The following is an 11223-nucleotide window of genomic DNA, read 5'->3' on the forward strand; positions in this document are numbered from 1 at the left end:
TAAATGTTTGGGATGTGTACTTATGCAAGATGTAAATGTCATAGCTTATCCATCGAGGCAATTGAGGCCACATGAAGTGAATTACCCTATGCACGACATTAAACTTGTTGTAGCAATCCTTGCTCTAAAGTTGTGGAGACATTATTTGTATGGGCTACTGTGTAAGATCTACAACGATCTTCAAAACTTGAGGTATGTCTTCAACCAGAAGGAATTTAACATGTGCCAAAGGCTATGGCTTGAGGTTATAACGATGGTGTCTTAAATTTTTATACTACCCTTGGAAGGTGAACAAGTTGTCTTATATTTTGAGGAGGAGACAGAGAGTGTAGAATCTGTACCTTGAGAGTTTTACCATGAAATGCAGAGTTTGAGATTAGAGATTTGTAACCAACATGAGGTTAGACGGTATTTGGGAGCAATGACCATACATACAAACTTTTTTTGACCATATCAATGAGGCACAACTTCAGAATCCGGAGATTATTGAGTTGATCCATAGAGTTGAGGGAAATGAGAGTAATGTTTTTGAGTTAAAAGAAAGAGCAAAGGTGAGTCTGAAATTTATTAAACGTTTTGAAATTCTAAGAAGAGTTAGACAAGTTGCTTATGAGTTTCCTTTACCATCGAGTTTGGTAAAAGTTCATTATGTGTTCCATGTTTCACACTTAAAGAAGTATGTTCATGATCCATCACATGTGCTAACCCATGAACCCCTTCAGATCCATGAGTCCTTAGCCTATGAGGAGAGACCTATCAGATTTTGGATACCTGAGTCAAAGAATTGAGAAACTCTAGGATTCCATTGGTCAAGGTTTTTGTGGTCAAACCACAGAGTAGAGGAAGTTACTTGGGATAAGGAGGCAGACATGAGAGAGCGATACCCTAACCTTTTCGGTAAGTTCTAGTTTCGGGACGAAACTATCTTGAGGGGGAAGAGTTGTAACAGACTCAAAATTCTTCATCTTCATCTTCCGATTAATTATTCCGAGTTTTCAATTCAAATCTCTAATCCTTTGGTTATCCATTTCAAACCATCTTTAATTCCTAAACCTTTTCCGATTTTGTAATTTCTTTCAAAAATTAAACTTTAAAATATTATTTTGATTAAAATCTTTTTATAAGCACTAAAATATTATTTTATTATTTTATAGTATAAAAAGTAAAATTTTATTATTATATTCATGGTTTTGTAAAACGCTACGTTTTAACTTTCTTCCTTAAACTAACATTACTACTTATTATTTTAACCTTATAACTTTGATTTAATTATTTTATACATAAAAATGAGTCGTATTTTTATTATTAACTTTGAGTATAGTTTAAGCAAAATTTTCTAAGTAAACTACATATTTTCATGATCAAATTTACCCATTATTTTAAAGTATATTCACTTGTACATACTAGAATAAAAATTTGATGAACCAAAATCTTTTCTATAGTAACCCATGATGTTCATCACCTACATAAGCTATCACCATTTCCTTACAAAAGCTAACCTTCTTTTACACTCCAAACTCTTACACATTCACTTACACAATCCAACTCTTACACATTCACTTACACACTCTAAATAACTTACACAAGTTACCCTTTCTCTAAACTTCTAACACTCTTTTTCATATAATCTAATGAACTACAAAGTTGCCCAAATCAATTATAAATACCCTCCTTAGCCATGAGATCACTTACACCACCATCATCAAATCTTTCTAACATTCTTTATTATATTTTCACTTCATTAAAATCTTACTACCTTAATACCTTTATTATTAGTTGAAGAAATTCAAGAAGATGGAGCTTATAACACTCTTTATTTAGCTTAAATCATCATCATTATGGAGCATTATTGGGTTATTACTTTGGATACTTAATGTATCATTATTTTTGAAGTTTGGATTTAATGATTTTGGGAGTTTAGAAGATCATCATTATTTTGGGAGTTTGGATTAATTAACTTTGGATCATTATTATCGATCTTGGAGGGCCTTATTTCTTATTATTTTCCTAATTAGTACTTAGTACTAATCCTTAGTATTAGTATGGTATAACTTCTTACCCTACTCTTTTTGTGAAATTTTACATTATATTTACTTTATAATATGCAAAGTATGAAATATATTGATATGTTTTAGTGGAAGTTAATTTAATGAAATTATGATCAAGATTATATTAAGTATGTGTATGCTAAAAGTATTTTTAGTATGTTAATTTAATAATCTTTGAACAAGTTAAGGAAGTTGGGTGCAAAATTATATTCTAGTGATATTAAGTATGATTTATGTTATAAACTAGTGCTAGTATGTTTATGAGTTATGTGTTACATTAGGAATGTTATTATATTTAAGAATTTTTTTTTATGTTAGAATTTTTATTAATATGTTTATGTTCGCCTTCAAACTAGTTTATAAGGTAGTAAGTTATTTTATGAACGTATTTTACTAAGTATGATTATATTAAGAATATTGTTATTATACTTTATTTTGAGATTTAAGTTTATCGTTAAAGTTATAGTAAATTTCTAAGTTATTGCGTAAAGTTTTTATTTATTTATTTTTAATTGTTTATGTTAATTATTTAAATCTAGGAATTAGTATGATATATTAAATTAAGTCGTTCTTTTTACGTGAAAAGGGTCCAAACACTCATAGGCCATTCGACCACTATTATATATAAAAAAAAGAGTTTGATTTACTATTTTAAATTATTACAATTATTTTTGTCATAATAATAAAATAACAATTTGAAAAGATATTTTTGAGAAATTTTTATAAGTTATTAAATATTGAAATGTTTTTCTTGAATATATGAGATTTCATAATAAAAGTAACTTTTAATCACTATTTAGTACAAAATATTTTATTTGTTAATATTTGACCAAATTTATGTAAAATGATGTAAAAATATTTTTAGTATACTTTCCGCTCAAACTATGTGTGAAATATTGATTTTGTGGGATTACAAGTTTTGCTTGTTTTATAATTAGAAATATTAACTTTGGTGAAAATTATAAGTTTGATTTGTTTTAAACTAGAGATATTGATTTTTGTGAAATTATAAGTTTTATTTCTTTTATAACTAGAATGTTGATTTTTGCAAACCTAATAAGTTTACTTTTTTTTTTTCTAAACTTGAAATATTGATTTTTGGTGAACTTGTTGAATTTTAGAAACTTATCCAAAGGATGTATTTTAACTTAAATTTTAATTAGAATATTTAATTTTTTTTAAGAGAATAAAGTTTTATTTATTGTAAAGTTAAAAATGTTGATTTGGGAACTTATTTAAAGAGAAATAGATTTTAGTAGCTACTTGTAAAAAATATTAATTTGGAGACTATTAATAGAATATTAAGTTATTAGTGTTAAGTTAGCAAACTATTAAAAATAAAGTTATAAATAAAATTTAATGTGTAAAAATTTAGACTTAAAGGTTAATTTTACGTTATGATTAAGAATTTTATTAAATAAAAGAGGTTATCACCTAAGTTGATCAAAGTCAAAGTCAAGTTGTAGTAATAAAAATGTGATGTACTTGTGTGAATGAATATTGCTTAAATGACCTTGATACTAAGGTAATGTCGAACCATGGACTGGCATGTAAAATCCTTGTGCCCGTGTTGGCCGCACGTAAAAGGCGGTGTAAGACAGGGGGTTAGCTACCTATCATGTAGAGCTCGAGCATAAATTGTATTGGAGGGGTGACGACTCCCACTACAGTTAGGGTTTAAGACTACGGTCCTCAACTAACCAGACCCTTACATATATCAGGTGTCATATTGATGTGCTTGTTGATCAGTGATAAACTTGATTAATGTTGGTGCTATGATGCATGGTACGGTTATGAGTATTAACCAAATGGACTCACTTAAGTGTTAAGATTACCGAATTGTATAAGTGGCAATAACGTACTTCTATCAGGATCGAGAATGGTATCTTAAAGACCTAAAAGTGTGGAACAGAAAAAGAATATGGTAAAAGTATACGATGGTGTCAATTAATTATAAGTTCGTGCTTAAATTATTATTTTGTAAATGTAGCGTATAATTTTCGTATTTTGAGGTAGATAGGAAGTTATGCGCGGCGTTAAGTGCTAACCGATTCAATCGGCTGTCATCCGTATCATGGATGGCAACATTTTGCAGGATTTAGTTTAGGTTTCGATCCAGGTTGCAACAATTACTATTTATCGAGAACTTAGCTTCCGTTTCTATCTTTATTGATGACTTGATGATAATGTATTTTTTTTCTTTTTGAGCAAACAATATTTCTAATCAGATATAATATTTTACTTTTGTTTTAAACAGTTTCAGTTTTTATGATTTAAAGTTTTTAATAGTTTGGCATTTTGAGACTTCCACAATACTTTTGTATTAAACAATATTATTATATGTTAATTATGTATCGAGATTGCCGCTCCTGTTACATCTTATGTCTTACGCTAAGTTCACGTCATGTGAAGATGACTTTTTTTTAAACTTGTATGATTAGTAAACATCTTACTCAACGCGTTTTACAAATAACGTCTCTATATTTTTTTAGAGCAAACAAAACTGTAAATAACTCGAGATAGTGAGTAGGATAGTTTCTTTCGCGATTCTTCTATTTTCTCGACACATAAATTAAACTTTCCTTTGCAGCATTAAGACACATCCCAATCTATCTTACGATGTGTCAATATATAATCAAACTTCACACCCTTTTTGTGGGAATGCCGGATAATTCTTTTGAAACACATATGGGTAATCCTGAACTACTAGAACAATCTTTATTTGTTTCTCAAGAGTCAAAATCCTTCACTCGATAGAGAAATACGACTTCGTCCTTCGAATACATTTTTCTCATTTTCAGAGCTGACACTAATTTCAATCATTTCTCCACAACCACACCAAACTATGATATTCTCTTTCTTTCTTTTTTTTTTTGGCTCCCAACAACACAATCCTCTTGTATTAAACATAATGTTCTATGAACCAGTCGATATCGAATACGAAATCAAACTTGGTCATTGAAAACTTCTTAAAGTCAATTTGGTGTAGAAGTTACTCATAGTTGTATCCCTAAATTTTCTATTATAAGGATATTCTTTCTAAGAAGGGAGAGTAATAGAAGCTTTTACTAATAAGGTAGCACATAAATAAAATTCTAATCACATATAAATTATGCTTTTAAAACAATCAATCAAAAAGATCTACTTTAAGTCATTGCAATCCTGATTTCTTCCTACCCAAATAACCTCACACTAGGGTCTTTGGTCATAGTTTAAACATTACAAAGCCCTAAGTAACTTATTACTAAAGTAAGTCATAGAAACATTCGGCTCTGATTCCAACTGTAACAACCCGTCTTTCTAAACAAGAAAAGTTTTGCGGAAATAACCTTTAAGAGGACTGTCACTTACTCTTAAATGTATAAGAACAACAATATAAATATTATAAATCTAAAAATATATAAAATTTAAAGGATCTAGACCTTATTACATTATTATTGAGAAAAAACTTCTATGAAAGGAAAGAAACAAAAGTCTCAAAGTCAAAAAAAAGCAAGAAACCATGGGATAAAAAAGTCTAGAGTCTACTCTCACACTTTTAGCCCGCTTGGTATTGATCATATAATCATTCACCAACTGTTTAAGATATAAATCCATAATCAGTGGGGAGTAACTAGTTGTCCTTCCCAATCATAAAATACATACAATATCATCTCTAATTACAAAGAAACCTAAACACTTATCATTAATTATTTAAACTTATAAATGTAACTTAAAACCAGTAATCGTGTGAAAAGAAAATTTAAAACAACTAAAGCTTTCAAACAGCATAAATTTCATAAATTAATTTAAAATAACTTAATATATCGAAGAAGTTTATTTTTAAAAATTCCAAAACACAATAGAGTAGAGAAGGAGCGAATGCCGGTGTTAGATGCCCACAAGATGGCCTTACACTAACACCTCCTAAGGTTTGTCGGGCGAACCCTAGTCTATTAAACATAGACCTGTCTAAGAATGGCCAATTCTCGCCTAGCAGTGGATCCCTCCTTTGCCTTACACCACTGGGTACCGAGACGACAACAATTAACCCAGGCATATATGTGTATCATCAATAGCATGTTCTAACCATTTAGAGATGCCAAAGCAGGCCTTACATTCCAATGGCTCCTTAGTCTCACAAAACATAAATCTCCATTTATAAAATCAACATCAAAAACATTCCTGAGATGCCAAATTAGGTCTTACACTCAAAAACCAACTTTGAAATACTTAACTCAAATATACTTTATCAAATAAAATATATTTTTAAAATATAATATTTTTAACTAAGAAATTCCAATTTTTATAAAATACCATAACTAGTGTTATGACTAATGTCTGAGTTTGGGAATAAAGTTAACTCTAAATTAGACCTAGTCAATACAAGTCAACCTTATAACTAACTCTTGGCAAAGAAGTACTAATGAAAGTGTTATTCTACTCAAAAGTACAATCTTTTCAACAACACTCCTAACATTTTAAAATTATGAAGTCTTAAAATAAAATATTATAATACTCATTTTTGGTTTAAAATTTAATTTTACCAAAGCTCAATAATTCTTGCATTACCAATTAAATAGTTTAAACTCTAACAACACTAAAGTGGACAATAATAACACTAACAATAATACTAGCAACAATTCATAAAATAAAATAAATACAAAATTCATTCTTCCAAAATCAATACACTACCTTTCGAGTCGTAATAAAATAATAATAATAATAAAAAATAAATAAATAAATCAAATAAATATGTAAATACTTGAAAGTACCACTTTCATATAGTAATTATAACCTAATAACCTAAAACTAATTGCTAATGTGATGGTTCAGTAGAAGTTAATTTTAAACACTGTTTTTTTTTTAACATTAAAACGTAGACCAACTTATCATCTATTTCGAACCTTATTAAAACGGAAAATCAAAATTATGTTTTAAATTGATATACATAAAAAACACTATTAAAAAAATATTAGCTAACCGAACTTAGTAAAACATATAGACCCCTAAATTTCTTTTAAACCAGTAGAAAGATAATACACAAAATTAAAAAAATCAAATTACTACGATCTCTTAGTTTACATCCTCAATTAACAATAACATTAGCCTAATTCAACATGGATTATTTTGGCCCCTAAAAAAAATGACTATAACTATCATGATTATACTTTGCATGTTTAAATTTTCATATAATTAAATAAAACACTCTATGTGAATCACGAAAAGAGAGGAGAAAGTAGTTACCTTCACTAGCGGAAAAAAGTTCATATGCTGCGCAAAAAATGTTGCGGTTCATCAAAGAAGCAGCATAAAATGGAAAGAAAAAATGAGTTTAAAAAAAAATAAAGTATATGCTGCGGTTCACCTTAAAACCGCAGCATATAGTATAACTTGAATTTTTTTTTAAAAAATAAAAATGGTTATGTGCTGCGGTTTTTTGAGAACAGTAGCATATAACCATTTTTATTTTTTTTTAAAAAAACGCGCCCTACTGTTTTATTCGTTCTTATTGTACAAGCTAAGTCTTTCTTCTTTATTTTCCTCATAACCAGCCATGACATTTCCTCACCCCATTGTTGCTTTCTTCACTAACGAAATTCTTCTGCAAAACTTGCTCTTCTTCTTCAAAACTTCATAAGCCATGAAATTCTTCTTCTACATTGTTGTCTTATTCTTGCTCTCTCTTCAAGACCACAAATTTGCATCCATACTCTGTTCTTCATAAACCTACGAATTTGCTCTCTCTTTAATTGGTGTTTTTTAAGTTTATTTTTACTTTGTTTGGAAAAAATTGTTATGTGTAGTAATTTTGTTTTTCTTATTTTATTGTAGGTCACACTGTAATTGTTTTTCATCTAGATACACAAGGTAATTTCTATTGATAATGATTTTTATTATTTTTCATATTTTTAGGGTTTACGGAGTTTTACATTATTATTTGTATTTTGTATATGAGTTTGATATTTTTCAAAGTTATGTTATTAATCTGTTAATTATTTTCTTTTATGTGTATTTTGTTAAAAATGTGGTATGTTGTTATACATATGTTTTTAATTATTAGAATTAGAATATATATATATTTTTAGGGTTAAATGATTTTATTTTATTATTTATATTTTGAATATGATTTTATTTAAAATGTAGTGCTTATATTGAAGTATGAAGTATAGAATATATGTTTGGTTATATAGAATTAGAATATGAAGTATGAAGTATAAAGTATACAATGTTAATTATTCTAAGTGATTTTATTTTAGAACACAATGTCGTGCTTATATAGAATTAGTATATATATTTAGGGTTAATATATTTGGTATAAATAAGTATATATTAAATATCTTTGGAATAAATAAGTATATATGTGTATTAATTTTGTTTTGAATTAATTAATCACACTTAGGATGACAAAAGATCGTTCTTGGATGTACGGAAGCATTGAATCGTCAGAATTTATTAATGGCGTATTAGAATTTTGTAGTATTTCCGTTGAACATCAAGTTTGGGGGGAGTTGGTTTTTATTGCCCATGTGTCAAGTGTGGCAATGTATCAAAGGTAGATAGTGTTGATATCCTTAGGGAGCACATACTTCGACATGGGTTTAGGCCTCAATATCATGTTTCGGTTTGGCATGGTGAGGAGGGAGTTTACAAAGAAAAAAGTGTTGTTGAGGATGTCAATAATGTGGATGTCAATAAGGATGTAGTAGATCGTAAACATGGGTATGAGACAGATGAAGAAAATGTCGATGAGGATGTAGATCGTGTTGATGAGATGATGGAGGGAGTCGAGGATGAGTTAGGAAAACATCCTCGTGTTTTTGACTTGTTGACAGAGGCTTCCCAAAAGCTTTTGTACCCTGGATGTACAAAGTTCACCGAACTAACAGTCGTGTTGACAATTTTCAACACTAAGTCAAAGCTCAATTGGAGTGACACTAGTTTCACAGTGTTATTAACAGTGTTAGGTAAGATGCTTCTTGAGGGAAATGAACTTCCAAAGTCGACACATTATGCCAAAAAGCTTATGCGTTCTTTCGGCTTAGAGTACTAGAAGATTCATGCATGTCCGAATGATTGTGTATTGTGTTAGAATGAAAATGAGAACTTAGAAGCGTGTCCTAGGTGTAGGTTATCGCGTCACAAGCGTAAAGGGGCTGGGGATGTTAAAGGGCCCCTGGCTAAGGTATTGTGGTATCTTCCAATAATACCTAGATTCAAGCACTTTTTTTCTATAAAGAAAGATGCATTAAATTTGAGGTGGCATGCAGATAGGGTGAAGAAAGATCACTTGCTCACACATCCATCTGATTCTCCGGAGTGGAAGAGTATTGATAGGTTGCAATAAGACATTTAGGGATGAAGTTCGTAATTTAAGGCTCGAACTGTGTACGGATGGAATGAACCCATTCGGAAATCTTAATTCTCAACATAGTACTTGGCCGATACTATTAGTGATCTATAATTTTCCACCTTAGTTGTGTATAAAGCGTAAGTACATTATGCTTTTGCTTCTTATCTCTGATCCTAAATGTTGGACCTCTTGAGTTTTGATGATGACTACACTTTATTTAAACAAATATGTTTTTAGAGATTGTGTGCAGGTCGGTCGTGATTATGATCGTTGATAGTACCTATGACTTGGTTCATGTAAATTTACGTGTCAAAAGGATCCGAAAGATGTTAGAAGAAGTATATCGCTTGGGATGTAAAATGGAGACAGCAGGTCTACTGTTCCTAAGTTGGATGTTCTAACAAAACTGGAAATTGGAGACAGCGCACTGTTCCTGAACTGGAGTCAGCTTACATCCACTGAAAATTCTGGTTATTATTTTAATTATTATTTTTAGTTGATATATTAATTAAATTAATTTGTTACATTTATTAATTATTATAATTAATTGGCAAAAAGTTTTTCTAAAAGTTCTTTACGTGTGGTTTCTAAAAATAATCCTTTATTTTAGGATCTATATTTAGTAAAGAATGGATTTACTAAAAATAGAAACAGCGGTTGTTGAATAAGTCTTAGCTATTCTTTTTAACCGGTCTTTATCTTAGATAATAGGTTAACGTGTCTATTTTTATTAAGTATAACCATTTCTATTAATAGCAAAAACGTTCCAGCAGTTAGTACTAGAACAGGAACTGCTGTTTGTGAAACTGCTGCTTAAGAGAACAGTGGTTATTATTAGCAGCGGTTATTATTGCTTTAACCGTATGTTTGATTTATTCAAGGCTTATGGAAATAACCGTTTGATAGTGTAATCCACATTTTTCCCATGATCTTTTGGCAGGGAATAATGGATTGGAATATTTTTCTATTTTTAGAGATTTTATTTTTTATAAATAGCTAATGAACTCGGCTGTTCCTTAGCGCATGCATTGAGAGAAAAAACGTATAAACTTTTTTTTCATGCGATTATTTTTGGAAATTCTACAAGAAATATTTTGCTTTTAAAATTGCCAATTAATTCATAATATTTTCTTGTGCAACTCATTGATTTATATTAGAGAATTTCATTCCTTTTGTAAGGGTTTTTGAGAGAACTTGTAATTAGACTCGGGTGAGTCTAAGGGGGAATTAGATAGCTTTGAGTGAAGCTAGTGAGGAGTTTAGCTTTTAGTGAAGCTAAGTTTGTTGCTTTGAGTAAAGCAAATTTGAGAGAGAAGAGTTGGCCTAGTTGATTCGCTTCGAGTGAAGTAAGGTGTTTATTGTAATTGTAACTAATGGCCTTAAACATAGTGGAGTTTTTAGAAATCCCGAGGGGTCGTGGTTTTTCCTTCTGTTTAGGCCCAGAAAGTTTCCACGTAAAAATCGTGTGTCTCTTTTATTATTTTGCTCTAAGTTTAAGCTTTATTTATTTTACTCAATTCCGCAAAAACAGGGCATAAACGCTTAAACTAGCAACAACAACAATTCACCCCCCCCCCCCTCTTGTTGTTGTTTCCGTTCCTAATTGAGTCAACAATTGGTATCAGAGCCCTGTTCCCAGTAGATCTAGAAACCCTAAGGGCAGAATCCTGGTGTTCCCGAAAATGTCAATTATGAACGAGCGAATGGAAGAAGGGTATTCTACTCAAAGACTACCCATGTTTGATGAAAAATTCTATACTTACTGGAAGAATAGGATTGAGATCTTCATGAAAGCGGAAAATTATCAAGTTTGGAGAGTCATCAAAATTGGAGACTTTGAGG

The sequence above is a fragment of the Amaranthus tricolor genome, chromosome 14, assembly GCF_026212465.1.
Source record: "Amaranthus tricolor cultivar Red isolate AtriRed21 chromosome 14, ASM2621246v1, whole genome shotgun sequence".
NCBI lineage: Eukaryota > Viridiplantae > Streptophyta > Magnoliopsida > Caryophyllales > Amaranthaceae > Amaranthus > Amaranthus tricolor.